Raw genomic sequence first — 11,659 nt, forward strand, 5'->3', positions numbered from 1 at the left:
ACACACATAAGATCATTTGAAGGGACACTTTTGAACTAGAAGGCCTTCTGCTTCTACTAAAAACTGTTGTTTTTCATGTGGCTAAGAATCCCATGAAACACGTTCAAACAGAAGGCACGGACCTTGAGCGGATCTTTTATATAAGATAAATTTAAAGTAGCTTCTTTTGATGTAAGGAAATCACTGTTTAAATATTGAATGGTCATTGCTTCAAATTCATTTTCTTGTATGTTAAACTTTCTTTATATGTGGATATTTCTGTATACCTGCTCAGAGACTCCAAATTTTGTTAGGATCTGATCACTATAAATTTTTCAGGGAAAGAGAAATAGTAGCATTTTGAAAGTTTAGTATCTGAAATAGTTGGAATAGTCTCTGGCATGATCCGTTACTGAGACCCTTAGAAGCCCGAGATTTTTCTGCTTTAAATAAATATGTCACAAGCAGATGTTTAGAGTTTGTGCTACATACCAGCACCATGAGATATTTGGGTTTGGTTCAGGCTATGAGATGTACAAGAACAGAAACAATATTTGATTCCTCAAATTTAGCTAATAAGATTAGCTGGTTAATTTTAAGCAAAATTTGGAACAAAATATTATATAAATAGCATATTATGTGACATTCCTTTTTAATTATGTATTACTTATGTGCATAATTAATTTTTTATTTCAGCTTTTATTTTACATTCAAGGGGTACAGTTGCAGGTTTGTTGTATGGGTATATTTTGTGATGCTGAGATTTGTGGCATGACTGATCCCATCACCCACGTACTGAACATACGTACTGCTATTTCTCTATATGAATTCTAAAGTCCATCCTTTCCACTCATTACTCCCCCCAGATTTTCTTTTCAAAAATAAATCCAGGCTATGGTGTTCAGAATGTTAATTTTAATAGTAAATACAGTCATAAAAATGTCTCACAAACAAGTTAAAGAAAATATTTAGGAGAGGAATGTCCTGTCAAAATAATTCCAACCACATCGACCATAGTTCTTTGACAGCGGTTACTCCTAATAGCTTACTGTCTAAGGCAGAGTTGCTGGGAAATGACTGACACATTTCATCAAAGCCTCCACTCAGCTGCCTCAGCCAACTGTCGCTGGTAAATGACTTAATCTTTGCTAAACTTTCATGCAGGAAAGCGGAGTAGTTGAAAATGCACCCACATACAGACCTGAAACTCTAATGAGATCATTTGACATTCTGATTGATACAAAATCTACATTGTGTTTTGACTTGCCTGCCACCATTGATATGGTGTATTTCCAGTTTGAAAGGTTCAAAAGTGATAGTTGTTTTACAGTGCATTCCAACTGTAACTGAGAGTGAAGAAATGTGGAAATGAATGAGTTAATTGCAAGTTATTTGGTACAAGGTAAATTTTTAATCACATTTCATATGTATTATTTTTTTTCTTAGGGAAAGTAATTGGTTAGGAAGACAGAGGGACATAAATATTTTATGTAATCTCCTAAAAATAAAGAGAGTCATGTGGATTCTTTCATGAATGTGTGTTTATATGCCTTAGGTTGAGGGAATTTATTCATGAATGTTGAAACGCAAGATACAACATCTGCCTAAGTCAATTGTGGATAAGCCACCTCCACCCTAAGACACTCATAACTTTCTGACCAGGATTTTAGATTGGCTTATATTATGGTAAACTCATGCTTTCCAAAAGTGTTAGTATGGCTGTGACTTTTTCTGCTTAATGCTGATCTTTTCTACAAACCTATATAGCCTTTGTGAGCAGGGGTAAGAATCAAAATGAATTCTGGGAGCTTCCACTGTACTGCTAAGTCAGGTAAATCCTATTATAACATTTACATATGAGGTGGGCAGAGAGGTCCAGCATCTGCATTCGTGAGCATTCCTCCATTTCCATTGCTGCTTGAAAAAGATAAATTGCTATTACCAGGAGAATTAAGAGGAAAAATGTTTGGCTTATGTCATCCCAAGCTCCTTTACCAGGGAAAATCAGCCTAAGCTTGTTAGTTACCCAACATACTAAGGCTATGTGATCAAAAGCAACGACCCCCAAATTGCATTCTGCCACTTACTGCTCTCCCTCTATTTTTACTTCCATCTCTTAAGACGACATCAGTCCATCTGTTTCTGGGTTTTACAATTAACCCTGCACATTAGGTCTCTCTCTCTCTCTCTCTCTCTCTCTCTCTCTCTCTCTCTCTCTCTCTCTCTCTCTCTGTCTCTCTCTCTCTCTCTTTCATAATCTGAAAAACTGGTTTTCTGTTAACTGGGAAATTTTATCTTGCCAGCAATCAGAGCTCAAATACAGACATCTACAACTTTCAGTCGAAAGTCTTAATACACAAAATTTGAATTGCTTCTAAATTTGGCAAAATGCCCTGCTTTCTCCAAATTCATAAGACAGATGAGACACAAAAGTGAGATGAATGATGGCGTCCTGCTATTTCAAATGCCATATTGATGTAGTCATTATTTGTGCCAATAAGGCTCACTGTCATCTAATTTTAACCTGTTTCTGTGTTAATTATGCTCATTTTTTTCTTGCATCTCTTTTGATATTTTATGTTCTTCATTTCATGCAGTGTACGTTTGCAAGCAACTGAATCTTTCCAACAACTTGCTGAGGCCTACTATGTGCAAAATACTGTACTTTTTCTCTCAAGTAGGGCTTAGGGAGCATAAAAATATAAACCAGATATGCCTGACACATAAGATGGACTCCAGAAAATGTGCGAAGGAAGCAAAGGAGAAAGAAAAAGATGTCAGGAGAGAGGGAGGAAAAATAAAAGGTGTCTAATAATTCACTTTAGGCAAGAAGGCGTGTACCCTATCTCGCCATTCTGCTGTAATGGTTTCACACAGAGGTTGTTACCTGATCTTTTCTTGCTTATTTGTGTGTTTATTGTCTTTATCTTTAGCAAAATAATAAGGGCCATAAAAGAACAAACTTACTGGACTCACTTCCACTCGTGAAAAAGTGTTTTTGCCTGGAACCTAGGAAATGCCAAAAAAAAGTTTCAGTAAAGAATGAATGATGTAATCCCAGCACTTTGGGAGGCCGAGGCGGGTGGATCACGAGGTCAAGAGATCGAGACCATCCTGGTCAACATGGTGAAACCCCGTCTCTACTAAAAAATATACAAAAAATTAGCTGGGCATGGTGGCGCGTGCCTGTAATCCCAGCTACTCGGGAGGCTGAGGCAGGAGAACTGCCTGAACCCAGGAGGTGGAGGTTGCAGTGAGCCGAGATCACGCCATTGCACTCCAGCCTGGGTAACAAGAGCGAAACTCCATCTCAAAAATAAAAGAATAAATGAATGAATTCCCTGACCTTAGAAGAGCAGGAACACTTTCTAGTCTCCGCATTCACCCCAACACACAACCTCCTCTCCAGAATTGTTACGCCAACACAGTGAGGGTGCCGACTCTGGGTATATCTTGCTCATCCAGTGATCAACTGTTATGTGTAAAAAAAAAAAAAAAAAAAAAAAATAGAAGCTGAATTTGTCTCTGTTGAATGAAGAATTTTCTAATGAAATCCAGGCTGGAAGTTGATTGTTTTTGACTAGACTCCCCATAGCAGGTTACACATATGATCCTTGTATCACCTTTTTAGCCCACTTCTCCACTCCTCCAATTTCATGTTATTTAGGTTTCTCCCTTATTAAATCCTTCTTCGTTTAGCTTGCAAAAGTTCTCCTACCTCTTCTTGACCCAGAAATTCTCTCTCTGCTTTCCTGGAGTCTTACCTCTCTTACTTCCCACTTCGCTGTATGCCCTGCTTTCCACACACGTTTGATTTACGGCAAACAGTAATCTCTTTTCCCCTGGGAAAAGTTCGGTTGCCTCAGAGAACACACTGCTAAAATAATGGAAAGTTCATAGTTGATTATTTGTCTTTAATTATAGTTAAAATACTCATGAAAGATTCTTTGCTCCTCTTTGCAATTAGGGGTAGTGATTGGGAAACCTTGTATATCACTCTCCAGTTATCTTTTAAAAACCCTCCTCTATTTGATGATGGTGTAATTTGCTCTTAATTTTATACTGCATAGGTAGATTAAAAAGAGGCAGCTTACCCATGAGACATCTAAATGAGTAGGTTAAAATAGTCATATTTATGTTATGTATATCTTACCACAATCAAAAATTCGTTTAAGGAGGAAAAAAAAGCAGATAAAGGAATGAAGACTACCTGTCACCACAAATGAGTCTGGGGTCTCCTAATGACTTGTAAACAAACAGCTCTACACCAAACTGAGCTAATGCCTTGAGCAACGTACCTGACTGCAAATTCATTGATTGCAGCCTCCTTTGTGGTCTTACAGTGAAGGGTAACTATTATTATTATTTTTTTTTTACTTAAATAAGATCCAATACCTCCCTGAAAACTGTCATTTGGTAAAAATATTGCTGTAGGGCAGGCCCCTACTAAGAAATGTAAGACATGTGCAATTCACACATCTTTGTGAAATGCAAGGGCCTGTGAACCCTGACAGGCTATAATTACTGGCAGGCAGAGTTGGCTGTCAGCAACTAGCATGATTTTAGTGGGGTAAAATGCTTCACACTTCAGATTTCTTCCTGAGTGGCCTCTTGCAGATCCCTGAGATTGCCCTGTTAGACATTTACATGTTTAGGTCAATTATTCTCAAGAGGTGGGAGGAGGAAGAGATGCAGGCAACGGAGGAGAAGGGGAATGTGAGAGTCTTCGTGTCGTGTGGAAAACATAATACATTCATTCTTTCATTATACAAATTACTAGAACTGAATCTTTTAGTATTCTTATTCACAGCTCAGGAAAAAAGTGGAAAAGTACTGAAAGATCCCTAGGTTTGGCAATGTTGAACAATAATAGCTTAGGTGAAAATTTGCCTTCTCCATGGTCCTTACGGTAAATGAAAGTGCCTGAGCACGAATTAGTTTCTCCACTTACTTTTTCCAACAGGATTCATCTGGCAGATCTTTATGATAATTCTGAACATTGACATAGAAAAAATCAGATTTGTTCACATGTAAAACCCTCTTCCAGTCTTTCTGGGGTCCAAATGCGTCTCACAGTGCATTCCAGAGCACTGATGAACAGTTGCGAGGGTCATACCGTGCACCCTTCCAGAGAGCGCCATTCCAGCAGGGTAGAAGCGGTGGCTTCTTTTTATTGCCTTTCACCTCCTTTTCCTTCTCTCCTTCCTCATCAAGATAAGATTCCATGATTATCATAATCACTCTCTAGCATACAACCTCACTTTCCTTGCCCACGCTGTCCACCTTGTGCTCATCTGGTTGCACTAGTTATTAAGTTGTTGCCTCTCAATTCCAAACCCCAATCTTCTTTGCCCTGCTTTGTGACACCAGAGCTGGCTTCTGCAGACATTTCTCCAGAATAAGCTCTGCCCATAGAGAATGCTAGAGGGAAAGTGCTGGGCTTGAAGTGAAAGAAGAGACATTTCTGGTGCTGTGATTGGCATGTAGGCATGCAGTCTCTCTCTGCAGGCACTGCCTCTGTGCACCCCTTGCTAGTAGATAACCATCACTCACCTAGGTGTTGTTGTTTATCTTAGATTTTCTCTGTTCTAGTTGGTGGTATGATTTCTGTCTTCTGACTGGATCCTGACAGACACACCTGTCTAAATCCCTGTGCTGGTAAACCAATTCTTGTCTACTCTGCACCTACAATCACAAAGACAAACAAGGTTGGAAAAAAATATTCAATTCTCCTGGTTGTTTCACTTCAAAGCTATAATCAGGAATATCAAGCAACTCTTCTACATATGCTGAATTCATTCACTCCTCTTCTTCTAGACCACAATTCACAAGTTCCCATCTCTTCTCAAACCTCTACTTCCTCTCTCCTGATGCTCTCTTAGCTGAGGACCCTGCTTCCTAAGTGGTTGATAAAGTAGAAGCCATCAGAAAAGAATGCCCGCACATTTCCACTGCTGTGTCTATCAAGTTACTGGCATCTATACTCATTTCCCTACCTTCCCTCATGATAACAGGTGAAGCACGTTACTTTCTGAGATGAAGATCAACAGTGGAATGCTATAGCCCATCGCTTACCGTTATTCCAATGATGATCACTCCCTCTTATACTAGTGATATGTTTCTTTCTCTACTGGATCATCCCTATGAATATAGAGCCCGTTTTAATATCTCTCATATTAAAAGAACCCACTTATGTTCCCACAGTTTCCTTCAAGTTACTACTCCACTTCACTACTTCCCTGTATATCTAAACTTCTCCAAAATTCGGTCATGTTTGTTCTGTGTGTCCACTAGTCCCATTCTCTCTTCAAATCACTCCATGCAATGTAACAGCTCTGTCAAAGTCACCAGTTGGACTCAACATTGCTGGTGGATTGTCATGTTCGACCTCATTGAAATACCAATATTTGAGCTACTCTGCCACTTTCTCTTTCCTGCAATACCTTCTTCTCTTGTATTTAGGGAAACTTTATCTCTTAATTCTTTCCCTACCTCCCTGGCCACCCTGTCAAGTCTTTGTTGGTTTCTCCCAATCTCCATGGCTTCTAAACACAGGAGTGCACTAAAGCTCAGTTCTTAGAGCTCTTTGCCTCTTTTCTTAGCTTCACTAACTCTCTAGGTGGTATGACACATGCATAGCTTTAGATACGATCTACACACAGATGGCCCCAGAAATTTATATCTCCAATAATATTCCTGAACTTTAAACTTATATATCCCCACATGACCTGCTGACTTGGATGTCTGATCAGTCCAAAATCTAACTCTTCATTTTCCCCATCTCAAAATTGCCCTTCCTCTAATTTTCCCTTTCTCAGTACATGTCACTACTCAGGTGCACAAACCAAAAATCTTAGAGTCACCTTCTCTCATATCCAACCCATTAGCAAATTCTACTAGCTTTTGAAATATATCTAAAATCCAACTCCTCCTCAACACCTTTACTACTACTACTACTCTACACAGCCATGATCATTGCATACCTTATGATTACAACAGCCTCTCAACAAGGGTCCCTACTTTTAGACGGTCTCCCATAACAGAGGCTGCTGACTATCATTCTCACTTTTTTATAATACAACTGAAGCTTTGTAAAAGGCTGCTTACCCACACTGCATCTCCCAGATTCCTTTTCAGTCGGATGTGGCTTTGTTTTCACCATTAAAATATGAGCAGAACATAAATGTGCCCACTTCTTTTTTTTTTTTTTTTTTTTTGAGACGAAGTTTCACTCTTGTTACCCAGGCTGGAGTGCAATGGTGCGATCTCGGCTCACCGCAACCTCCGCCTCCTGGGTTCAGGCAATTCTCCTGCCTCAGCCTCCTGAGTAGCTGGGATTACAGGAATGCACCACCGTGCCCAGCTAATTTTTTGTATTTTTAGTAGAGACTGGGTTTCACCATGTTGACCAGGATGGTCTCGATCTCTCAACCTCGTGATCCACCCGTCTCGGCCTCCCAAAGTGCTGGGATTAAATGTGCCCACTTCTAAGCATATCTCCTCCAGAATCTCCTCTTTACACGATGGACAAACCTGAGATATGGTTTTAATCTTGCAAATGAAGACAATACCCCATGAGGTAATAAGAAAACAACATAGAAAGAATCTGAGTCCCTGATTATTTACATGGCAGAGAGCTACCATCAGATAATTATGTGAGAAAGGAAAAATTTTCCATCCTGTTTTAAGCATCATGTTTTAGAGTTTCTTTTTTAGCCGCCATCCTTAACCTAATACAGAAAAAACTACCATATATGGAATGCTACCATCATAATACCTAAAATGTGACATTGGTTTATCAGTAGAGCAACAGAAGGCTGTTGGAGATGAGAAACCCACAAATATTTGGCATACCCTGGCAAAACATCTGGTAAACTATTGCCTCCAACGATTTGGAAGGCAGACCACATGCCTTCTGAAGTAGCAGGTCTAGGGAAAACTTCTAGAAAGAACAGCTCCTTGTGATTGCTTCGGCAGCACATATATTCAAATTGGAACAATGCAGAGAAGATTAGCATGGACCCTGAGCAGGGAGGAGATGCAAATTCATAAAGGGTTCCATATTTTTCAGCTTAGAGAAGAATATAAATGAATTGATAGAGCTGAAAAACACACCACGAGAACTTCACAAAGCATACACAAGCTTCAATGGCCAAATTGATGAAGCAGAAGAAAGGATATCAGAGATTGAAGATCAGCTCAATGAAATAAAATGAGAAGGCAAGATTAGAGAAAAAGGGAGTAAAAAGAAATGAACAAAGCCACCAAGAAATATGTGATTATGTGAAAAGACCTAATCTATGTCTGATAGGTGTACCTGAATATGACAGACAGAATGAATCCAAGCTGCAAAGCACTCTTCAGGATACTATGCAGGAGAACTTCCCCAACCTAGCAAGGCAGGCTAATATTCAAGTCCAGGAAATACAGAGAACACCACAAAGATATTCCTCAAGCAGAGCAATGCCACGGCACATAATTCTCAGATTCACCAAGGTTGAAATGAAGGAGAAAATGCTAAGGGCAGCCAGAAAGAAAGGTCGGGTTACCCCCAAAGGGAAACCCATCAGACTCACAGTGGATCTCTTGGAAGAAACCTTACAAGCCAGAAGAGAGTGGGAGCCAATATTCAACATCCTTAAAGAAAAGAACTTTCAGCCTAGAATTTCATATCCAGCCAAATGAAGCTTCATAAGTGAAGAAGAAATAAAATTCTTTATGAACAAGGAATTGCTCAGAGATTTTGTCACCACCAGTCCTGCCTTACAAGAGCTCCTGAAAGAAGCACTAAACATGGAAAGGAACAACCAGTACCAGCCACTCCAAAAATGTACCAAATGATAAAGAGCATCGGCACAATGAAGAAACCGCATAAACTAATGGGCAAAACAACCAGCTAGCATCAAAATGGCAGGATCAAATTCACACATAACAATATTAGCCTTAAATGTAAATGGGCTAAATACCCCAATCGAAAGACACAGACTGGCAAATTGGATAAAAAGTCAAAACCCATCAGTGTCATGTATCCAGGAAAACCATCTCACATGCAAGGATACATATAGGCTCAAAATAAAGGGATGGAGGAAGATTTAGCAAGCAAATGGAGAGCAAAAAAAGCATGAGTTGCAATCCTAGTCTCTGATAAAAAAGACTTTAAACCAACAGAGATCAAAAGAGACATAAAGGGCATTACATAATGGTAAAAGAATCAATGCAACAAGAAGAGCTAACTATCCTAAATATATAAGCACCAATGCAGGAGCACCCAGAAACATAAACCAAGTTCTTAATGACCTACAAAGAGACTTAGACTCCCACGCAATAATAGTGGGAGACTTTAACACTCCACTTTCAATATTAGAAAAATGAAACAGAAAATTAACAAGGGCATCCAGGACTTGAACTCAGACCTGGATCAAGCAAACCTAATGGACATTTACAGAACTTTCCACCCCAAATCCACAGAATATACATTCTTCTCAGCACCACATCACACCTACTCTAAACCTGACTACATAAATGGAAGTAAATCACTCCTCAGCAAATGCAGAAGAATGGAAATCATAACAAACAGTCTCTCAGACCACAGTGCAATAAAATTAGAACACGGGATTAGAACTCAGCATTAAGAAACAAACTCAGAACTGCACAACTTCATGGAAACTGAACAACTGGCTCTTGAATGTTGACTGGATAAACAATGAAATGAAGGCAGAAATAAAGATGTTCTTCAAAAACAATGAGAATGAAAACACAACATACCAAAATCTGTGAAATACATTTAAAGCAGTGTCTAGAGGAAAATTTATAGCAACAAATGCCCGTATGAGAAGCAAGAAAAGATCTAAAATTGGCACCTTATCAACAAAATTGAAAGAGCTAGAGGAGCAAGACCAAAAAAACTCAAAACCAAGCAGAAAACAAGAAATAACTAAGATCAGAGAAGAACTGAAGGAGATAGAGACACAAAAAAAAAACCCTTCAAAAAATTAATAAATCCAGGAGCTGGTTTTTTGAAAAGAAGAACAAAATACACAGACCACCTACCAGATTAATATAAAAGAAAAGAAAGAAGAATCAAATAGATGCAATAAAAAATGATAAATAGAATATCCACACAAATTCCACAGAAATACAAACTACCATCAAAAATTACTACAAACAAATCTATGCACATAAAACAGTAAACCTGGAAGAAATGGATAAGTTCCCGGACACTTGCACCCTCCCAAGCCTAAACCAGGAAGAAGTGGAAACCCTGAATAGACCAATAACAAGGGCTGAAGTTGAGGCAGCAATTAATAGCCTACCAACCAAAAAAGCCCAGGTCCAGATGGGTTCACAGCTGAATTCTACCAGACATACAAAGAGGAGCTGGTATAACTCCTTCTGAAACTATTCCAAACAATACAAAAACAGGAACTCCTTCCCAAATCATTTTATGAGACCAACATCATCCTGATACCAAAACTCAGCAGAGACTCATCAAAGAAAGAAAACTTCAGGCCAATATCCATGATGAACATAGATACAAAAATCTTCAATAAAATACTGGCAAACCAATTACAACAGCACATCAAAAAGCTTATCCGGCACGATCAAGTAGACTTCATCCTGGTGATGCAAGGCTGGTTCAATATATGCAAGTCTATAAATGTAATTCACCACATAAACAGAAGCAAAGAAGGCCTTCAACAAAATTCAACAGTGCTTTATGCTAAAAACTCTCAATCAACTAGATATCAGTGGAAGGCATATCAAAATAATAAAAGCTATTTACAATAAACCCACAGCCACTATCATACTGAACTGGATGCATTCTCTTTGAAATCTGGCACTAGATAAGGATGCCCTCTCTCACCACTCCTATTCAATATAGTATTGGAAGTTCTAGCCAGAGCAATCAGGCAAGAAAAAGAAATAAAGGGTATTCAATTAGGATATGGGGAAGTCAAATCATCTCTATTTGCAGACATGATTGTATATTTAGAAGACCCCATCATCTAAGCCCAAAATTTCCTGAAACCGATAAGAAACTTCAGCCAAGTCTCAGGATACAAAATCAATGTGCAGAAATCACAAGCATTCTTATACACCAATAACAAACTTAAAGAGAGCTAAATCAAGAATGAACTGCCATTCACAATTGCTACAAAGAGAATAAAATACCTAGGAATATAACCAACAAAGGATGTAAAGGATGTGTTCAAGAATAACTACAACCACCGCTCAAGGAAGTAAGAGAGGACACAAACAGATGGAAAAACATTCCATGCTCATGATTAGGAGCCATACTGCCCAAAATAATTTATACATTCAATGTTATCCCCATCAAGATATCTATGACCCTTTGCACACAACTGGAAAAAAACACCTTAAACTTCATATGGAACCAAAAGAGAGCCTGCATAGCCAAGTCAATTCTAAGCAAAAAGAACAAAGCTGGAGGCATCACACTACCAAACTTCAAACTATACTACAGGGCTACAGTAATCAAAACAGCATGGTACTGGTACCAAAACAGAGACATAGACCAATGGAAAAGAACAGAGGCCTCAGAGGCAATGCCACACATCTACAACCATCTGATCTTTGACAAACCTGACAAACACAAGCAATGGAGAAATAATTCCCTGTTTAATAAATGGTGTTGGGAAAACTGGCTAGCCATGTGCAG

The 11,659-nt window shown here is 38.8% G+C and overlaps 1 non-coding gene across 1 annotated transcript; it reads left to right on the forward strand.

Moving 5' to 3' along the window:
- Positions 1–7,940: 7,940 nt before the first annotated feature.
- LOC118144596 (U6 spliceosomal RNA) lies at positions 7,941–8,047 on the forward strand. The gene has a single exon (XR_004729364.1). It is a non-coding gene; the product is annotated as a U6 spliceosomal RNA (small nuclear RNA).
- Positions 8,048–11,659: the final 3,612 nt, after the last annotated feature.

The sequence above is a fragment of the Callithrix jacchus genome, chromosome 9, assembly GCF_049354715.1.
Source record: "Callithrix jacchus isolate 240 chromosome 9, calJac240_pri, whole genome shotgun sequence".
NCBI classification, from domain to species: Eukaryota; Metazoa; Chordata; class Mammalia; order Primates; family Cebidae; genus Callithrix; species Callithrix jacchus.